Source organism: Prionailurus bengalensis, chromosome A3 (genome assembly GCF_016509475.1).
Source record: "Prionailurus bengalensis isolate Pbe53 chromosome A3, Fcat_Pben_1.1_paternal_pri, whole genome shotgun sequence".
Classification (NCBI taxonomy): domain Eukaryota; kingdom Metazoa; phylum Chordata; class Mammalia; order Carnivora; family Felidae; genus Prionailurus; species Prionailurus bengalensis.
In genome coordinates this window covers 111713675-111735539 of record NC_057354.1, presented here as the reverse complement: position 1 = coordinate 111735539, position 21865 = coordinate 111713675, and positions in this window count along the sequence as shown.

Sequence of the window (21865 nt, the reverse complement as noted above, 5' to 3'; positions counted from 1 at the left end):
GAATTCTTCCGTTTCATCATTTTGGCGAGTTTTCTGTCATTTACATGTTTAAATAACTTGTTATGTGTCCTGCACCTGTGAGTACTACTATGTTAAAAAGAGGTCATATACTGTCCATGACCTGGCACTTCAGGAAATGGTTTTGGAGTGTGTTACATGCATTCTGTTGTGTCTTTGGCTGCTTTGTCTCGCTACTTGTAGTGGTGGATTGGATCTTCCACCAAGTGTTCTTTGATTTGTTTGTTGAAGTAATCCTGGAAAAAGATAGAAGAGGGGGGAAAGAAACCTTATCCCAAACAAAGAGAGAAATGACAGGGGCAGAAAAAAAGACCAGGCAGAGGATGAAAGAAACTACAGGGCTTAATCCAGAAAGAGAGAGAGGAAAATAAAGAAAGAGATACAGAAAATAGTGTAAAAAGAATAGAGTAAAAGGTCCTAATTAAACAACCAACCAGAATAGAGGAACAAAGACGAATATTATATATATATATATATATATATATATATATATATATATATTATATATATATAATATATATATACATAATATATATATAATCTTTATATATATAATATATATATAATCAACCAAATCAATAATATATATATAATCAACCAAAACTCAAATCAGACACTATGAGGATGATTCCAAAGGGGGAAGAAAAAAGAGGTGAGTAGAAAGATAAAGAAGGGAAAAGAGAAGGAAAGAAATGAAAAGAAAAAAATTAAAGAAACAAACCAGCAAACAAAGTAGACTAACATACAAACCCACCAGACAGTTGGGTGTTGGTGCCTGGGAAAGGTGGCTGTGCTGGTCTGGAGGAGAGGCTGTATAGTTAAGTCAGTGTCTATCTCACTCTGGCAGATAAGCAGTTACCAGGCACAGAGGGGTGGGATTTGGTGTAAATGCATCCCACCTCCACTGGGGGCCGCTGTCCTGTTCCCTGGTATTGTTGATGGGGAGGAACATGGCGACACCCTGTTTCTCCTCCCCAGATGGGTGTCCCAAAGCATGCTGTTCAGTTGGCCCTCACAGAGTAGCCTGTGGGGCCAGCTTGCCTTGCTCCCACAGTCTCCAGCACCTCCCAGGCGCTTGGCTGGGATTCAAAACCCAATGTCTTAAAGGATCTCACCATGTAGGGACCAATTCTGGAAGGAGAGATTCAACTACAGAGAACTAACTGAGGGTTGGTGGAGGGAAGTTGAGGGGGGAGGGATGGGCTAAATGCGTTATGGACATTAAGGAGGGCATTTGTTGTGTTGAGCACTTGGCGTTGTATGTAAGTGATTAATCACTAAATTCTACTCCCTTAACCAATATTACACTACACATTAACTAACTTGAATTTAAATAAAAACTCGGAAGAAAAAGAAAACTAAAAAAAAACCACATGGCTCTCTCCAGTTCTTTAAGTCTTCTGAACTGATGACAAAACTTTGTTATTTACTAAGTTTTTAATTTTAATTCAAGACTAGTTAACACACAGTTATATTCGTTTCAGGTGTACAGTGTAGTGACTCAACATTGTAGTGACTCAACAATTCTATACCTTACTCAGTGCTCATTATGATAAGTGTAATCTTAATCCCCTTCATCTATTTCACTCATTCCCCCACCCACCTCCTTTTTGATATGCTTTATTTTAAATGAGTACCCTCAGTTAAAGTTTTTTTTTTCAACAAGAACATTTTTCACTTGAAGCATACTTCAGAATATATGGTTCTAAAAGATATATATAAAACATTCCATCCAAGAAAAATAGAACACACATTTTCTTCAAGTACACACAGAAGAATCCCCTGGTTAAATCACATAAAAAGAGACATAACAAATATTACAAATGCAAGAAGACTAAGATCATACCAAGAATATTTCCCAACTTACTTGTAAGATTTTGATAAAGACTGCCATTAATAATTTTTTTTAATGCTTGGTAGAATTCACTAATGAAACCACATGGTCTTGGGCTTTACTGTGTTGACAGATTTCTGATTCCTACTACAATTTTCCTTCTTGTCATTGGTCTAAGAAGATTTCTTATTTCTTAAACTCAGGATTCATAATTCAGTCATGGTATCGTGCATTTTTAGGGATTATCTTTTTTTTTGGTCCAAGTTATCTGATTTGTTGATATATAATTGTTTATACTAATCTGTTATCATGCTATGCATTTTGTGGTTATTTGTTGCATTGTTTTTTTTCTTCCATTTCTCATTTTGGCTTTTGGGTCTTCTTTCTTTTTTCTTAGTTAACGTAGTTAAAGCATTGTCAGTTTTGATTTTTTTGGAAAAACATTACTCTCAGTGTTATGTTATTGCTTATTCTGGTCTCAATTTTATTATTTATGATTTTTCTTTGTTATTTCCTTCCTCTACTAAATTTGTGCTAAGTTTCCTTTTCTAGTTCCTTGTGGTGTAATGTTGTATTTTGAATCGTTTTCTGAACACAAGCATTTATAACATAGATTTCACTCCAACATCTGCTTTTGCTTCATCCCATACATTTTGGAATATTGTGTTTTGTTTTGAGACATATTTTGGTTTGCCATTTGATTCCTTGTTTGGCCAATTGTTTGTGCAGTACTGTGTTTTTTAATATTGACATATTAAAAATGTAATATTTACATTGTAGATTTTCCAGCTTTGTGGTAGTGTTGAACAAAACTTTTAAATTCAGTTGCTTAACTGAGAACATTTAAGGGACTACTCTCTTACTGAGAGGAATTCCCAGTTTGGGTGGTTACCAAACCAAAGATGACTTAATATCGCTGACTCTAGTTTCCTGCTATAGATTTCATAGCATCTTTATTTGAATACATGTAATGAGGCAGCAGAGCCTAGAATGTTGGAGATAGTCTTATATTTGTTTTGCAGGGGTGTGTGTGTGTGTGTGTGTGTGTGTGTGTGTGTGTGTGGCGTCCTACTTTAGATATGTTCCTGTGCTTTGACCTCAGTAAAGTTAGATAAGAAATGCATGCTACTTCATATTTATTTTAAAATATATGCTTTTGACCTTAAAAGTATTATGCCCAAGGAACTATGGTATCACTACACACTGTTTTCCGAATCCTTTCCGTTCTTTTTTATGGCTCAAGATCATGTTAGTAACCTCATTTCCTCTATACCAGAGTGGATTTTTTTTAACTTCAATGTGCATTTTAATATTTCTTGCTTCTGAATTCATTGATGTGATGGTTCTGATAAATCAAATCTCTCTGGGTAAGACAGGTGTTGCTAACAGACAGATCACAAAAGCTTATGTGCCTTCTAATGAATCCAATATTTCTAATTTACTTTTCCCTCAAGAATGCATTTGCTTTCTACATTGCTTCAGAGTAGAACCCTCAATCATCTGTCAGCATGTGTTCTTATGATGACATTTCTGAAGTGATAAAAGTAGAATTTTAAACAGGAAAAAGAATCTTAACAACTACATTTAGTCTAAAAATCTGTCAAGTACATCTTGAATATCTGTATGAATGTAACATGATTAGCTCCAGGAGAGTGTAAGAAAATATAAGAACATAGTTCAGCTAGGCTGTGTATCATGTCCCTTTACACTGGATAGAGATCCATCATAATGTATTTAATTTTAGTTAATAAAGAAGGTGTAAGATTTCAATGCTATCCTTATACTGTTCTTTATACTTTAGAAAATACTTCAACATAAATTATTGCATTTGATTTTCAAAGAGCCCCTAAGATAGTGTCATGCCCACTTTACAGATGGTGAAACTAAATTTTGAAGAGGTGTTAAGAGGCTTGCCCAGGTTCACACAGTTAGTACCAGCAGAACTGGAAGCTATGTAAAGGTGTTTTGACTTGGAACTCAGCTTCTAGTAACACGGGTGTAATGTCGAAGAGCCCTGGATCTGAGGGAAAGGTAAATCAGAAAATGATTGTTACCCTCCCTAAAATATTCATTTGCGTTCTCACTTCTGTAATAACATTAATTCACCAATATTTATAAGGAGCAGTATCACTATTTTAGGGGCATCCCACTCACAAACCTCGCATAGGTCACAGAACATCAAAATATCCCATTGTCAACTTGCCTATGAACATACTGAAACAGCATGAGAAATCCCAAAGAACCCTATGCCTACATTTGGTACATATCATTTTGTCACAGCAGGAATTAGTCAAAGAATCGATAAATGGGTTTATGATTTTCATTTAGCTTCTGTAACAGAAAGGAAAGATTTTGCAAAATCACTTAGTATCAAACTCTGATTGCTCGTATAATCAGTAGGAGTTTAAGTGATCAATAAAGTGAAATTCAAGCACATTTCAGAAATTGATAGCATTTTCATTTGCACATGGTTCATAATCGTGTCAATTAAAATGTAATTTCTTGCTTCAAAGAATGAGTCTGAAAACAGATGCCATCACTGATAACAATAAACCCTGCCTTTAGGGAAATGAGTATTTTTAGTTTCCTGATTCTGTTAACCAGATATTAAAAGTGGGGAACTATATTTATACCTTCTTTAAGAATAATATCTTAAATACAAATGGTATTCCATAAATGTTAGCAATGTGGCTAAATTCCTGTAAAGAAGCACACCAACATGAGTAAGTTTAGCATAATATTGAGAGAAAATAATATAAATACAGGGGCACCTGGGTGGCTTAGTCAGTTGAGCATCTAATTTCAGCTGAGGTCATGATCTCATGGTTCGTGACTTCGAGGCCGGCATCAGGCATTTAGCCCGCTTCAGATCCACTGTCCCCCTCTCTTCCTATCCTTCCCCTGCTCATGCTTTCTTTCTCTCTCTCTCTCAAAAACACATAAACTTTAAAAAAATAATAAAATAAGCACAAAATATAACACTACTTTAAAAATCAAAGTTAAAAGTAAATAAAAATAACTGCAAAATAAGAGAAAGAATAAAAGATAATAAGAAAAGAAAAATAAGAAAAAATAAGAGAAATGTTGAGAAAGAAAGTTCTCACATAATTTCAAAATTTTATTTTTTTATTGAAGTCACAGATTAAGCTAGGTATTGCATAGAGATACAGATAGATGTAAATATCAATAGATGTAAATATATGTATAAATTAACTTAAAACAGAACTCTGATAGCTAAAACAGTAATTATAATACAGTGTGCTAAATTCTGAAACACACAGAGAAGGATTATGTAATCTGTCCCAGATCTTGAAGAACTAGAAGAATTTACTATGTGGAGAACAGAAGGCAAAGCATTTCAGGCAAGGTATAATTGCATCAAGACACAAAAGAAAACTTTGATACTACTGAATGGTTAAATACTTTTCATTCAGGGCTCCCACACAAGCCAATTATACTGCTACCATCATGTGCTTGCCTGAAATCAGTTATTTCCCAACAAAACCATGACTTGCCTATATGTCTGAAGGAATCCTTCTATGTATCCATTCAGATGGTGAACCCTGAAGACAACTAGATAAATCACAAGTCTATCTTGGTGTTCTATTGCATTAAGCCATTTCATATTTTAACACCTTAAACTGAAAAATTTTATAACTTTGCAAAGCAATATATAAAGGAGTACTGAGAGAAGAGGAAAGCAAGCAAGCAAGCAAGCAACAAAGAGGATAGGATGGCTCCCTAAGCAGCCATGATAAGAACTCAAAAGAAGAAGACAACACTTGCAGGGGGTGGGAGACACTGTGAAAGCAAGCTCGCTATGCTATAAAACTTTTCTTCATACGAGGTGTAGCTCTGAGATGCCCCTTCTTTTCCTATCTCTCTTTTGCACCTACCCACAGGAGGCACTTTACCTTCATGCTTTCTTGTCAGGGAGCAAAGAGGACAAGTCTATGTTTGAGTGAAAGCTCTGACAGGGACTGCAGAAGCACAAAGGAATAAGGGAGACGCAAAATGAGAAATAGAGAATGACCATGATACTGGCAAGCTCACAGATTCTGGCACTACACAAAGAATCTGATCTTACTGGTCATTTCTAAGCTCTCACTAACACTGGGTAAGATACTTAACTGTTCAGTGTCTCAAATAGAAGACATACAGATAACTTGAGCCATATTGGACAGTTTTGAGGATTCTCTAATCCCTTGCTTTATTTTGTTTCCATAGTAGTTATCATCGTTTGGCATAGTAAATATTTATTTAACTGTTTTCTCTCTCTTCAAATTCATATAAGCTCCTGAGCTCAAGGACATTTTTTTCTTTGTTCACTACTGAAGCTTCAGGGACAAACTTACCTGGTCATCACAGGAATTCAGTAAAGAGTTATTTGAATGAACTAACTAGCTTAACGAACGACTTGAAAAATATAAACATAAAAGAATAATGCAGATGCAGCATAGGCACCTAATAAATGTTAGGCAGATGCTGACAGTCTTAGGTTCAAATTCTGGTAGTTTCATTTACTAACAGTGTGACCTCAGGCTTTCCTAACTATAAAACGTATGTGAAGAAATATATAATACTTACCTTTGATGACTGTCATCAAGGTAAGACTAGTAAATGGGGTAAATAATATCTACTATGTAATAAATAATAGGTCCATGGTAGCCATTATGGGTAATTCAAAGGGGCTTGCTCAATAATATGAATGCTAAATTTCCATAGAACCATATTTCTCATATTTTCTCCTTAAAGAAAATATCCTAGTTTGAAAATGCCCAGGTAAGGAGACAAGAGGTCACATTGGCACACGGTGTTGCTCTGAAGCTAGTATACCTACTGGTTACTATATTAGAAATTAATTTAATTTATAGTTAGAAGGCAGCCATTGGAGCTACACTTTGGGAGTCAGAGGGTTACATGTTGGTTTTTATTCATAACTACACATCTTACACAAACTTACACCAGGGTTCTATCCTGATGAACCCATCATAAGTTGAAAATACTGCAAGCCAAAAATGCTTTCAAGACATCTAATACACCAAACATCATAGGTTAGCCCAGTCTACTTTAAACATGCTCAAAATACTTACAATAGTCTACATTGGGCAAAATTATCTAACACAAAACGTATTTTATAATAGAGTTTTGAATAACTCACGTAATTTAATGAATACTGCACTGAAAGCGAAAGCCAGAATGGCTGTACGAGTACAGAGTGGTTGTAACCGTATCAGTTGTTGACTCTCTTGGTAGCATGGCTGACAGCCAGCCGTGGCTCACCGCCCCTGCCCCACATCACAAGAGGGTGCCAGGCTGCATATCATTAGCCAGGCAAAAGATCCAAATTCAAAATTCTAAGTACGGTTTCTACTGAGAACATACCACTTTTACGCCATTGGAAAGTTGAAAAACCATAGGTTGAGGACTGTCTGTACAAGGTAGCATTTTCATTTTCCCAAGGTATACCCTTCTGAGGGGCTCCCATGTATCAAAAGGATCATGTCTAAGGCAAAGGCATTTTCATAAAACAAGGTGGTTCAGGGTTAGGTTACTCTCCATTTTTTATTTATAAAAGGAAGTCTCATAACATGTTGGATTTAAGAGCATCTGGAGACATAAATGAATGAATGAATGAACGAATGAATGAATGAATGAATGAGAAAGCAAGCAAGCAAGCAGGCAGGCAAGCAAGCAGGCAAGCAAGCAAGCAAGCTACTCTTAGTCCTGGGGAATGAAGGGAGGGAATTTAAGCCATTAGCTCAGTTTGACCCAATAATCAACCCCTAAAGCATAAGTTTTTTTCCTAATTTTCCATATTCAGCTAGGCATTCAAAACAGTATTTGAAAACAGATTTAAAAACATGAATTTGTTTAGCCAGCATGTTATGAAGGTAGTATATATAAAGGAACCGCAAAACAATTTAAAAGTGAGTAAGCATGTTGTATTTTAGTAAAATGCTCAAATTTTTACATTATTGAAGATCCAATTTTATTAATGTAGTAAAATAGCATCACACAAAGTTGTCTTATTTTGTCTTGCTCTGTTTCATATTCTCCCCAGTATATAAGAGAATGAGAACGAAAAAGAGACAGTTACCACTTTCACAGAAATTTATAAAGTAACCAACTTAGGCAATGGGCTACTAATTATCCTATAAATAGTGAGAGTTCCAAATGACTACTCTACTCAGATACAAAAGAGGTGTAAGCAGTGACTTCAGTGTTTTAAATATATATACAAATAAGTTCACCTCGTGTCACACTTTAGTATCTCAAGTACCTCAGGATGCAGACCTGAGAAACTGCTTAGTTTTCTGAGAAACTGCTTAGTGTGCAGGATGTTTATCTAGAAGTATTCTTGGAATCAACACTTGTGGAATAGGAGAGAAAGAAGCAAAATCGAAAAGATGAGGAAGCCAACGTGTGACAGAGACTGAAAGCCAACTTCGAATAAGTGTCCAGAGTTCTGCAACTATAATGGACATCAGAGCTGTCCAATCAGAGCTAACATGGTGGGTCTTTACTTCTACATCGGGAAGAGCATGACCCCGGAAAAGGTAGCTTTCTGTAGCGAAGGCAGTCCTGGAGACATTGAGAGCCGAAGGCTATTTGTCAGCAGCACTCAGAGCAACTGGAGCAAAAAAGATCTTTTCATGAAGGGAGATCTGGGTGGGTGGTGCTCACCCCATCTGATATTTTTTTCTAGTCCTTAGTGGACATGTACTTACAACTGTACAGTTTGCTGAATAAAGCTCACTTGTGTTCAGAAAAAGTAAGGGTAATCATTAAGAAGATTGCTTCCATATATAAAAGAGAATTTCCATTGGAGCTTAGAACTAGGTGCTGAAAGCACTGAATGTTAAGCAAGTCTTTTTTTTTTAGGTATCATTGAAGAAAATGCTAATATCATCAGCACTAAGTACAATCAGAAGACCAAAAATTGGGTGGAAGTGATATGGAAGTGTTGAAGTTGATATTCCATATAAAACAGAGATTCTAGAAGAAGGCTATAGTGGATGATATTGTGTGCAGTCTTAATCCTCCTTGAGAACTGGGGCATTGATTCCCCTATAGTATAGTCATAGGAGAATAACTCATCCAAAGTAATACACTGTCCTGGACAGAGAAGATACAATGATTAATTGATGCGAGGGGGGTATTCATATGAAGATTCAGTACCCTTCCTTCAATATGGTGGACAATCCTGATGGTGCATTCTATGTCCAGAATTTCCCACAGGATCATCTGACACCTGTGCTATAGTGGTATTGCAGGCTAACTACTCCTTCCCACTCTGTATCCCTCATTTCCTTACTGGTATTGTTGTTTTTTTTCTTTAATTTTTTTTAATGTTTATTTATTTTTGAGACAATGCGAGAGACACAGTGCAAGCAGCGGAGGGGCAGACAGAGGGAGACACAGAATCCGAAGCGGGCTTCAGGCTCTGAGCTGTCACCACAGAGCCTGACGCGGGGCTCGAACTCACGAACCATGAGATCATGACCTGAGCTGAAGGAGGACACTTGACCAACTGAGCCACTCAGGCGCCCCACCTTACTGGTATTGTTAACCAAAGCACCCCATGATAAACCATCATTACAGAAATTTCCATCTGGGAGTCTATTTCCTAGAGACCCCTCATAAGACAGTTTGGTACTAGGAAAGCAATTCTAACGTGGGTTTTTTGGAGTTGGATCATGAACTGACTGGTGGTAGGGATTCCAATCTTAGTAATAATGTAGAATACTGATCAGCCAGGCAAGCTATAGTGATGCAGTTGTTAAAACTCCTTTGTGGTAAACTGAGACAGGAAGTGGTTAGAAGGGAGAATACTGGCTGTTGTGATATCTCAGAAGTTTGAGAACTATGGAGAAAACATTAATTATACAATTATGGAATTGATGTTGGCCATTGAGAGTTACCTACACATTGAAGACAGACAATATAAAGTTCAGAATAGGTGATCAAGAATGTAAGGCGAAGTCTAGTGTCAGAGAGCCATTTTGAATATACAAAGACACTCATATCTTCGGTAGCAAAAGGGGAAACTCACCTGACCCATCTGAGTATGGACAAGTGGCCCATTTCTCCTTTTTAAAGGTTACTTCTCACCTCACGGTGACACAGGGGATTTTGCCTCATAAGCCAACCTGCCCACCCCCTCAGAATCTACCTCCATTTCCCCTTCTGGCCACTAGACCCGTGATTAAAGTAAAACCTCAGCATAACCAAAAGGCAGAAATGCTGGGCTGGCTAAGGAACAAAAGGGAATGTATGCCAATGGAGCTGCAGGAACCAGTCACCGTGCAGGAGCAGGAGTTGTGGGACTAGGGGATTCATCCTTATGGTAATGGAGAAAAGAGAGTAGAAGTTTGACAAAGATGAGTTTGCCAATTGAACAAAACATTTTACGTGATGGCAAGGACTCTGGGAGACAGTCTGATGCTAGTGGGGGCTTTCTAACTGAAATGGTGATGATAGTATCTCAAATATAATGGGGGAGGGGGATTATGGCATTTTCTGGTCAAAAGCAAGAGAAGTAAAATTATTTTAATAAGCAGACAAAGAAACAGTGTCAGCTAGGTTATCTGACTTGAAAGGAATTATGAAAATGCTTGAGAGAAATTGAACTTCTGGGATGCCTGGGTGGCTCAGTTTGTTGAACATCTGACTCTTGACTTTGATTCAAATCACGATCCTAGGGTCATGGATTAAGCCCCATGTTGGGCTCTGCACTGAGTGTGGGGCCTGCTTACGATTCTCTCTCTCTGTCTGTCTCTGTCTCCCTCTGTTCCTCTCCCCTGCTCATGTGCTGTCTCTAAAATAAAAGAAAAAGAAAAAGAAATTGAACTTCCTACGAGCAAGATAGAAGCACAGTTAGCAAGGGTATTTTTGATTCATTTGTACCAATATTTCTCAATAAAGAACAATGTTGATACCTCCATCTCTACCCAGGGGACATTTGGAAATGTCTGGAAATATTTTTGGCTGTCACAACTTAGGAGGTGCTCTCGTATCCAGTAGATAGAGGGCAAAGAAACAGCTTAACATCGTGCAATGTACGGGACAACTCCCCATAACAACCAATTATTTGACTTGTAACAGCAATAGTGCTGAGATTGACAAAACATGGCCAATACAAAAAACAAAGATAGAACATCAAAAGTCTGAGGGAATATTATCTTTCCCCAGACCTGAGCCAGTTTTCAGATGTGGAACATGTGTAAAGACTAAATAAAAGGGATCCTGCCACACCAGAGCATGCATATATATATATATATATATATATATATATATATATATATATATATATATATATATATGCTTGCACTTGCACTACAATACTTGTACTTGCACTACAATACATTGGATATAGGGAAATACTCAGGTATTCCAGACTAGAAGACACATTTGAGGTGGCATTAATATTGGAGAACTGGAATATTTTACATGCCCCCTCCCTTAAAAGTGAGGCATATACGTTTAAGCTATAAATGGAGGCATATAGGTTTAGGCTATAAATGGAGTTGGGGTTCTTATTTAGCTCACAGTGGATCCACTAGGTCCATAGAACCATCTGGTGGTCCTTTCTCTCTTCTCAAATACATAATGTAGTAGACATACTTGATGGTTGTCAGAAATATCATCTTGTTCTTTGACCTACAAGGTAAGAGTTATCATATTGATGAAGGTCAAGGGAAAGCTCCTGAAACAGCCTACTGTCCAAGAAAAGAAAGTAAATAAATAGTTTTCTATTTCTGAATATAGTAGACCTGACTAGACTCAGTTAGACAAATCCCTTTCAGAAGACAGCTAAGAATCTTGGCATAATGCAGGACAAGACAGGAGTTGTGCATAAATACTTGAAGCAGGGGGGAACAGAAAGCTATATAAGGTCCTTAGTATTTTGAAATTAGGGTAATTACAGTCCATACTGTGTACACATCAGCAGCATGAATCAGGTGGAAACCTCCAAAGTTTTTGTATCTCACCAAATCAGAAAACAGAAACCAGGAAATCAGAAATGCAAGAGAAAGTGGAGAAATCCTGAAAAGGAAAAAACCTTGAGAAGATATCCCTAAAGTCTATCTACAACTCTAGCTGACCCCTGAACTATGCATGTTGAATAGACTCAAAGCAACTTAGCTAAAAGAAAAAAAAGTTGGGATTCAGTCACTTACACAAAAGATAAAATTTATAGATCAAGCCCAGCCTACAAAACCACCCACTAAACAAAGGAACAAACGCTTATTAGAGAAAACAAATTAAGAATCTACAAACACTCAGTGTCTGTAAGAGATTCGAAATTTACGTGAAATACAAGGAACCAGGAAAATGTATCAAGATAAAACCAATTGAGTCTGACCCCAAAATGACCGGACACTGCAACTAAACTAAAAAGGATTTTAGGGGCGCCTGGGTGGCGCAGTCAGTTAAGCGTCCGACTTCAGCCAGGTCACGATCTCGCGGTCCGTGAGTTCGAGCCCCGCGTCAGGCTCTGGGCTGATGGCTCGGAGCCTGGAGCCTGTTTCCGATTCTGTGTCTCCCTCTCTCTCTGCCCCTCCCCCGCTCATGCTCTGTCTCTCTCTGTCCCAAAAATAAAAAAAATTAAAAAAAAAAAGGATTTTAAAGCAGCTATTATAACTATCCTCAATGAACAAAAACATGTTTCATTTTATTTTATTTTTAAAGTTTATTTATTTATTTTTGAAAGCCACAGAGAGAGTGTGAATGGGGAAGGGGCAGAGAGAGAGAGAGAGAGAGAGAGAGAGAGAGAGAGTCCTAAGTTCTCTGAGCTGTCAGCAGAGAGCCCAATGTGGGATTTGAACACATGAAACTGACATCATGACCTGAGCCAAAGTCAGACCCTTAGCCGACTGAGCCACCAGGAGCCCAAAACATGTTTTAAATGAGCAAATTTTTCAGCAGAGGAATGGGAAGTTTCATCAGAGAAGTAAACAAAGAAAAAAATTGAAATTCTAGAATTACAAAATATAATTTCTGCAATACAATTCACTGTACAGACTTGATAGCTAAAAGATACAATAGGCAAAGAAGTAAATTAACTTGAAGATAGAGCTTTAGAAACTCACCAGTTGAAGAACACAGAAAAAAAAATTAAATGAACAGAGCTTCAGATACCTGGTACATATGCCCAAACTATAAAACATATGTGTAATCACAATACCAGAAAGAGAAAAGAGTGAGAGTCAGGCAGAAATATAAATACTGAAGAAATCATTGTAAGGAATTTACCAAATTTGACTAAATCAGAGATTTACAAATTTAATCAGCTAAATGAGCATCAGAAAAGAATCACACACACACACACACACACACACACACACACACACACACATGTCCATGATGAGGCAAATTACAACTAAAGTGTTGAAAGCCAGTGATAAAGAAAAAATCCTGAAAGCAGCAAGAGAAGAACAATATATTACCTACAGAGGAACAACAAATCGATTAATGGCTGGCTTCTCATCAGAAATCATGGAGGACAGAGAGAGGAGAATAGCTTCTTTAATGTGCTGAGGAAAAAAAAAACTGTATCCAATAAAAATATCATTTTGAAATGAAGGCAAATAAAAGACATACTCAGATAAAAGAAAACTAGAAGAATCCATCACTAACAGACATACTATATAAGAAGTAGAAATCTCTTTAATCTAAAAAGAAATAATACCAGATAAAAACACAGATTCTGAGAAAAGAATGAAGACCATTGGAAATAGTAAATAACTGTGTTAATGCAAAAGACTATGTATTTCTCTATTTACCACTCTCCTATTAATTCATTATAAATCACAGGTGTTCAAAACAGAAGTCATAACACTGTTTTATTGGGTTGGTAATTAATGTAGTTTTATTACATGTAACAACTATGGTATAAAGAAAGGGAATATGTGAACCTATAGGTCTGAAATATTCATTCTGAATGTAAATTCTGAAATTTACATGGAGTAGTACATTATGAGAAATTTGCATGGGCTCTGAAAAGTATAAATATGAAATCTTTAATATTTTTAGAGAAAGAGTGTGCATGCAAGGAGGGGAGAGGAGCAGAGGGAGAGAAAGTGAGAATCTTAAGCACACTCCACACTCAGTGCAGAGCCCAATAACCCAAAGCTCAATCCCACGACCCTGGATTCATGACCTGAGCCAAAATCAAGAGTCGGATGGTCCACACACTGAGCCACCCAGGCACCCCTGGATATGAGATCTTTAAGGCAACTATAAGAAAAGGCAAAGAAGTATAGCAAAAGGAAAACTAACATGGGATTCTAAAGAATATTTTAGTAATCTTCAAAAGGGTTGGAAAAAACAACAGAAACAAAAGAGCAGTAGAATGGAAGAAATAACAAGGTAGACCCCCAAAATCACATTAATAATTTTGTTAAAAGTTAACAAACTAAACAATATAAAGGCATGGATTAACAGAAGATATTTTTTAAAAAGCAAAAGAACAATAACAACAGCAAAAAAAAGGTGAAATAGTAATAGGCTAACCATAAGTAAGTGGACATAAAAACAAATGTCATGCAAGCAGTAAGTATAAGGAGACAGAGGTGATTATTTGAATATTAGCATAGCTTTCAAAAAATTCAGGGTCATAGATGGACAGATGATAATAATAAAAGTTCCAATTCATCAGAGAGACATCAAAAATGTGTACATCTAAATAATAGAGTTTCAATATACATAACATAAAAAGTGATAGAATTAAAGGGAGCAATAGACATTGAACTAATTGATATTTACAGAACCCTATACCCAAGAAAGACAACATACATATTCTTTTCAAGTGGACATGATACGTTCAGCAGGATAGACAATTCTTGGTGGTAAAACAAGCTTCAATAAATCTTAAAATATTGAAAACAAACAGACTGTACTCTCAGACCAAAATGGAATTTAATTAACAATCAATGAGTCAAATGACCAGAAAAACTCTGAATATTTTTAAATGAAAAAATATACTTTGAGATAAATACTGGGCCAAAGAAGAATTAACAAAAGATGTGAGAAAATACTTTGACCTGAATGATAATGAAAATACAACTTTTGGGATCTGGTACATGGAGGGAACTTATAGATTTAAATACTTATATTAGAAAAGAAAAAGAGATCTTAAGTAAAGTATCTAAGTTTCTATGTTAAGAAACAGAAGAGAAAATTAAACCTTTATTGCAAGCAGCAATAAAACATTAATAAAGATGACAGTAGAAACCAACAAAACAGAAAACATAAACACACTAGAGAAACTCAGAAAACCAAAACCCTATCCTTCGAAAAATTAATAGGAATGATACACCTAGTCAGAATAATTAATTAAAAAAAAGAGGAAAGACACATATTACGAATATCATGATTTGAAATGAGGAACATCACTACAGATCCTTCAGGCATTCAAAAAATAATGACGATATTATGAACATTTTATGTGAATAGATTTGACAACCTAAATGAAACGGAAAAATTCTTTGAAAGACACAAATTACAAAAACTGACCTAATAAGAGTTAGGAATTATAAATAGTCTTATACAAATTAAACATATTGAATTATTCGTTGAAATCCTTCCCACAATAAAACTCCAGTCCACATGGCATCTCTGGAAAGTTCAATGAAACATTTGAAGAAGAAATAATACCAATCCTTCACAAAATATTTCATAAAACAGAGGAGAAAGTAACACTTTCTAAAAGTCAGTGGTACCTGATACCAAAATCAAATAAAATTTAAGATTTTACAAGCAGAGAGTACTACAAACTAATTTTTCTTACAAAGATGATGCAAAAAATGTAGCAAATATGAGCAAAATGAACACAAATATGCATATGAGGAGCAAATTGGGTTTATATAAGGAAAACAAGGCATGTTCAACATTCAAAAATGAATCAATGTAATTTACTACATTTATAAAATATAAAAGAAAAACTCTGTGGTCATTTAACACAAAGAAAAGCATTTAAAAAAACCTCACACCCCTGAATGATTTAAAACTCTTTAAAAAATTAAAATAATAAGATTTTCCTTAACTTACCAACTTAAAAAACAGCAAAAGAAACAAACAAAACAATGATTGATATCTTACTCAAGGCAAGGTTGTCCACTCTCACCACTTTTATTTGAGATTATACTGGAGGTCCTAAACGTACAATAAAGCAAGAATAATAAATAAATGATATATAGAATGGAAAGGACAAACTGAATTCATTTGTATACAACATGGTTATTTATTTATAAAAGCGTAGAATCTATGAAAAAGCTATTGAAATCAAAAAGCATATTGAGCAGGATGGTAGGATACAAGGGTTAATATAAAGAATCACATTTCTATATATCATCAACAAACAAAAATAAAAAAATAAATTCCAATTGTGATAGCCTAAAACTTCAAAAGCTTGGGAATAAATTTAACAAAATATATTTAAAAACGTTGAAAATACATGAAAAAATACAGTGAAAATAAATTATTTCACAGGGAAATTAAAGAACACCTAAAGAAATGGTGATATGCGATGTTTATGGATTGGTGGCTTCAATTTTGTTATGATGGGCAATCCCCAAAACATTCAATGTGTGTTTATCCCTACAAATTTAACAAGGGATGTGCAAGACTAGTACACTGAAAACTATATCTTGAGAAATTCAAACAACCATTTCAGGGTAGAGGTGATTATATTGGACCTCTTCTATCTGGAAGGTGCAGCTATTCCTCATGACTGTAATGAATACATATTCCAAGAATGTGTTTGCCTGACTTGCCCATAGAGCCTTGGCTAATACCACTATCTAAAGATTACTGAATGTTTGATTCACTGACACGAGAGCATACATAACAATGCCGTGGAATAAGGAAACAACTTTACAGCTAAGGAGATGTGGCAGTTGGCATCTGACCATGGTATCCATTGCCAGCCTAACAAAGGGATGAAATGGATGAAACTGATGCTTGAAACTGATGCTGACAAAGGCTATACTTCAAGGGATGGATAATCGTCTAGGGTGTAGTATATACCCTTACTCAATGCCCACTGTTTCCCCATAGGTATAATACATATATCCAGGAATCCAGGGGTTGAAATAAAATTGACACTGCTTACCATTACTCCCAGTAAATCACTTGGGTAATTTATCTTTTATGTCCCTGCAAACTTAGGCTCTTTAGGTCTAGAGGCCCTGATTGTCAGACAAGTGAGGCTTGCGAGTGAGAACACAGAGTCCCATTAAATGCACTCTATGATTTCCAGTCAGTCATTTTAAACTCTTGATTCCAAAAGACAAGCAGACAAGCATAAGAGTCACCATACTGGGAGGTATAATTGACCCTAGTCATCAGAAGGAATAAGGGTTGTTGTTAAGCAGTGAGTAAAGAAAAGAATAGGTGTGGCCCACAGGCCATTAATAATACCCTGCTAACTTTTGGTAGTGAATGGATAGCTATAGCAATCACAATCTGAGAAGGACATGGTGACCAGGAATTCACACTCCTCAGGGATGATCTATGTCACTTAACCAGGGGGTCACCTAAAACAGCAACGATGCTAGCCCAGGGTGGGAGAAATCTAGAATGGTTAGTAGAGGCAAATTGTCACTTACAGCCTTGAGACAGACTACAGCAGCTAGAAGCTGTAATTTACCCCACCAGTTTTTCTCCTATGTTTCCTATGGTTATGGGGTCAATCAAAATCCTGGAAGTTATTCCCATATTAGGCAACACTATTAAATAAGTAATTAGGTCTAAGGAGTGCAAGATGTCAACTGTAGTGGATAATCTCTGCCCTAGATACCCCGTTCGGGAACAAAGTACTTATCGCCCTAACTCCTGGGAGTGGAGGCTACTGATAGTTTGAATTTTGTCCTTGATCACTGATTTCACTTGGTCAAAGGGACTTGTGTCACCTAACTTTACATCTCCTCCCAGGTTGCCACCAAATCTAATGACTCGTTGATGCAGAGATGTAAATAAATGTTCAGCCCCCTTGTCTTAATCTGGACAACTATGAAGGTATCCCCCCAAAAGAAGTTATTAAACTTTAAAGTTTAAAATTAATTAGGTTCATTGAATGTATTAAATATAAGATTAGTCCGGCTAACGAGAGAATTACTGAACTGAAAGTGAACAGCAAAGAACTTAATAAGAATGCAGCATATAGGGGTGCCTAGGTGGCTTAGTCAGTTAAGTGGCAGACTCTTGATTTCTGCTAAGGTCATGATTTCATTGTTCATGAGATTGAGCCCCATGTGGGGCTCCATGCCAAGCATGGAACCTGCTTGGGATTCTCTCTCTTCCTGTTTCCCTGACCCTCCCCTGCTCCTTCTCTCTTCCTCTTCCTCTTTCTCTTTCTTTCTTCCTCTTTCCTCTCTCTCTCAAAATAAATAAATAAACTTTAAAAAAAGATATAGCATGTAGATGAGAGACAAAATACAAAAGTAAGTCTCAACAGATGGTGATGTATAGGATGAGAAGATCTAAAAACACCTACTCACTGTCCAAGAAAGAACAGAGAGATGGAAAGAGGCAATATTAGGAGACACAATGAGAATTTTTCAAAACTGTAGAAACTCAAATCTATAAGTATGTAAATCATGTCATATACTGTGCAGAATAATTAGAAACACACCTAAACGCATTCTAGGAAAACTACACAAAGTCATTAACTAAGAGGGTTAAATAAGCCTAGATGAAAAGAGAAAAGATGAGAAACTGGCAGGTTAACCTGGCAGAAGTGCAGAGGGAAAATAACCATTATCCTAGAATTGTGTCACGTTTAAAACTATCTACCAAGAGTAAATAAATACATTATTTAGATCCAGTTGAGGAACTCATTACTTTAAATTATTTAGTTAAGGGACATATCTTGGGAGTGTCCTTCTAACCCAAAAATTGAGAACATATGGTTTCATTTGTTTTTTTTTTTTTTTTACATCAGTGCCTTCTGCTGCTCTGCTATTTGAATTCACACAATTGTGTTTTTTTTTTTAATTTTTTTTAGAGAGGGAGAGGGAGAGAGAGTGGGAGAGAGGGGAAGAAGAAGAGGGAGAGAGAAAATCTTAAGCGGGCTTCACACTCAGCAGAGAGCCCAACGTGGGCTCAATCCCATAAAACTGGTATCATGACCTAAGCCGAAATCAAAAATTGGATGCTCAACCAACTGAGCCATGCGGGCACCCCTAAAATTCACACAATTATTTTTAACAAAGAGGTCCACACCAGCATATTGCTGCACTGAGAATTATGCCCCTGGGACAAGTTCTTTCCCTATGCCTAGCCCTTCTAAAATCTTTGTTAAGGGGCAAAAATAGCCCTTCATCACCTTTGCTCCAATTAGATCCATACTAAGCAATCTCCAGGAGGTTCTTACTCCTCATTGCTCTATAGGCAAGTGGTGAATGCATTCTATAGTCAAAGGTCTTATCTGTTTTTTTCTCCATGCAAGAATACTGACTTTATTAATTGTAATTTTATTTAAATCCAAGTTAATTAACATATAGTGTAATGGTTTCAAGACTAGAGTTTAGTTATTCATCATTTACATTTAACACCCAGGGCTCGCCCCAAACAGTACCTTCCTTAATGCCCATCACCCATTTAGCCCATCTCCCCACCCATCTCCCACCCCCCAGCAACCCTCAGTTTGTTCTCTGTATTTAGGAGTCTCTTATGGTTTGCCTCCCACTCTGTTTTTATCTTATTTTTCCTTCCCTTCCTCTATGCTCATCTGTTGTGTTTCTTAAAGTCCACATATGAGTGAAATCATATGATATTTGTCATTATTTGACTAACTTATTTTGGTTAGCATAATACATTTTATTTCTATCCACATTGTTGCAAATGGCAAGATCTCATTCTTTTTGACTGTTGAGTAATATTCCGTTGTGTATGTATGTATGTATATATGGGTGTGTGTGTGTGTGTGTGTGTGTGTGTGTGTGTGTGTGTATCTTAATCCACATCTTAATCCATTCATCAGTCAATGGACATTTGGACTCCCTCCATAATTTGGCTATGGTTGGTAGTGCTGCTATAAATGTGAGGGTACATGTGCCTCAAGGGACTCCTTAGCCATCTTCCTCACTCTTTCTCTTCTCAGTGCCCAGAATTTAGTAAACAGATGTTTAGATATTCCCTTAGGAATTTTTAAAACTTAAGACAATATAGGAACTTCTTGTACTAGACTTTTTGTTTTTGTTTTATGCAAAGGCTGCCTCAAATGGGCTCATTAGATTGAATGACAGTCTTGTGATAAATTGAGATTTATGGCTTGTGATTATTTAACATAGTATTTTCCCATGGCAAATATTTTCATAATTAGACCTCAGAAATAAAATTTGAATTAAAAGAGAAAGAGTTAAATCATTTGGGTATAATTTAAATAAGCATACTCACCCCTCAAACTAAAATCTATGTCAGTACATGCTCTGTGATGGTTTGTTATATAAGAAAGTCCATGTGTAAACTGATGGCAGTTTTCCCAGAAGAAATCAGATAAGCTAATTTAATTTTTTGGCAATATTCTTCTATTTTCTCATTTAGGTACATCATTATATTAGTCATGGGGAAACAATGAGCTGTACCAAACTGGAAGAAAGAAAGAAAGAAAGAAAGAAAGAAAGAAAGAAAGAAAGAAAGAAAGAAAGAAAGAAAGAAAGAAAGAAAGAAAGAGAAAGAGAGAGAGAAAGTTTTCCTGTGAGCAATAAATGTAGTGAACACTTGATTATAAACCATAAAGAAATTATCAGCTTTTCAAATGCCTCTTGAAATGGTCTTTTCAGGTGATTTTTAGAATAGCCTACCAGAGATACATGATAGATAGATACATAGATAGATAGATAGATAGATAGATAGATAGATAGATAGATACATACATACTCAAATGCCCAGTGAATACTGAGCTAGAGAGGAGTTCATATGTAAATTGGAGTGACAAAGTTCTTGCTACAGAGAACTCAGAGAATTCCTTCCACGGAATTGAATACTGATGCTTTAAGATGGTAAACATAGTTATGACATAAAAATATATTAGTGGTATATTCCATAGGCCACCCACAAAGTACACCTTAAGGAATCTATGTAATCTGCACTTCTGATCATTGCTACCCATGAGTGCCAATCAAACCCTCGACTTAAATCTAAACCCAAAACCACATTAGCCAATATGCACAAATGTGCTGTGGGACAAAACAACAAATCTTATTTCCAATAAAATCTTCAAACCTTTGAGATGTCTTCATGAAAATAAAACTCCATTGACTCATTTACTTATTCCTCAAACATTTACTCTCTACACACTATCTTCTGGTACTGCGTGCAGTTCTAAAGACATAGAGATGAACAAGAGCTGCCCTCATCTGCACAAAATCTACTAGGAAAGTCAGAGAAGGTAACAACATCAGACTGAAGTTTCACTCGAATACATTTTTTTTTACATTTATTTATTTTTGAGAAACAGAGTGAGACAAAGCGTGAGCAGGGGAGGGGCAGAGAGAGAAGGAGACATAGAATCTGAGGCAGGCTCCAGGCTCTGAGCTGTCAGCACAGAGCCTGATGCGGGGCTCGAACTCACAAACTGCGAGATCACGACCTGAGCTGAAGTCAGACGCTCAACTGACTGAGCCACCCAGGTGCCCCTAGAATACATTTTAAATTATGGTTAGTCATTTTGTTGGTTGTTTTGGTTTTGTTTTCAGTTTTCCAACCCCAGGCACACATATTTTTGTCCTTAGCTTTTATATTCACAGAGAGAAACAATGAGCAAATCTAATCTAATATTTATTATATTCAAATAAAGATTTTTCTCAAAATTCGTATGCTAATGTGGCAAAGTAATTTTAACATTTAGGAAGTCTGAATATCATCTATGAATAAATCATCAACTTAAAATATTTTCTGATGACTAAAGACCTTTCATATTCTTCGTACCTTTTGTAACGGAGAAATGGAACCAGATCATTAGAAGCCTATTCTAACCCTGACACCTGCAGTGCCTCCTTAAGG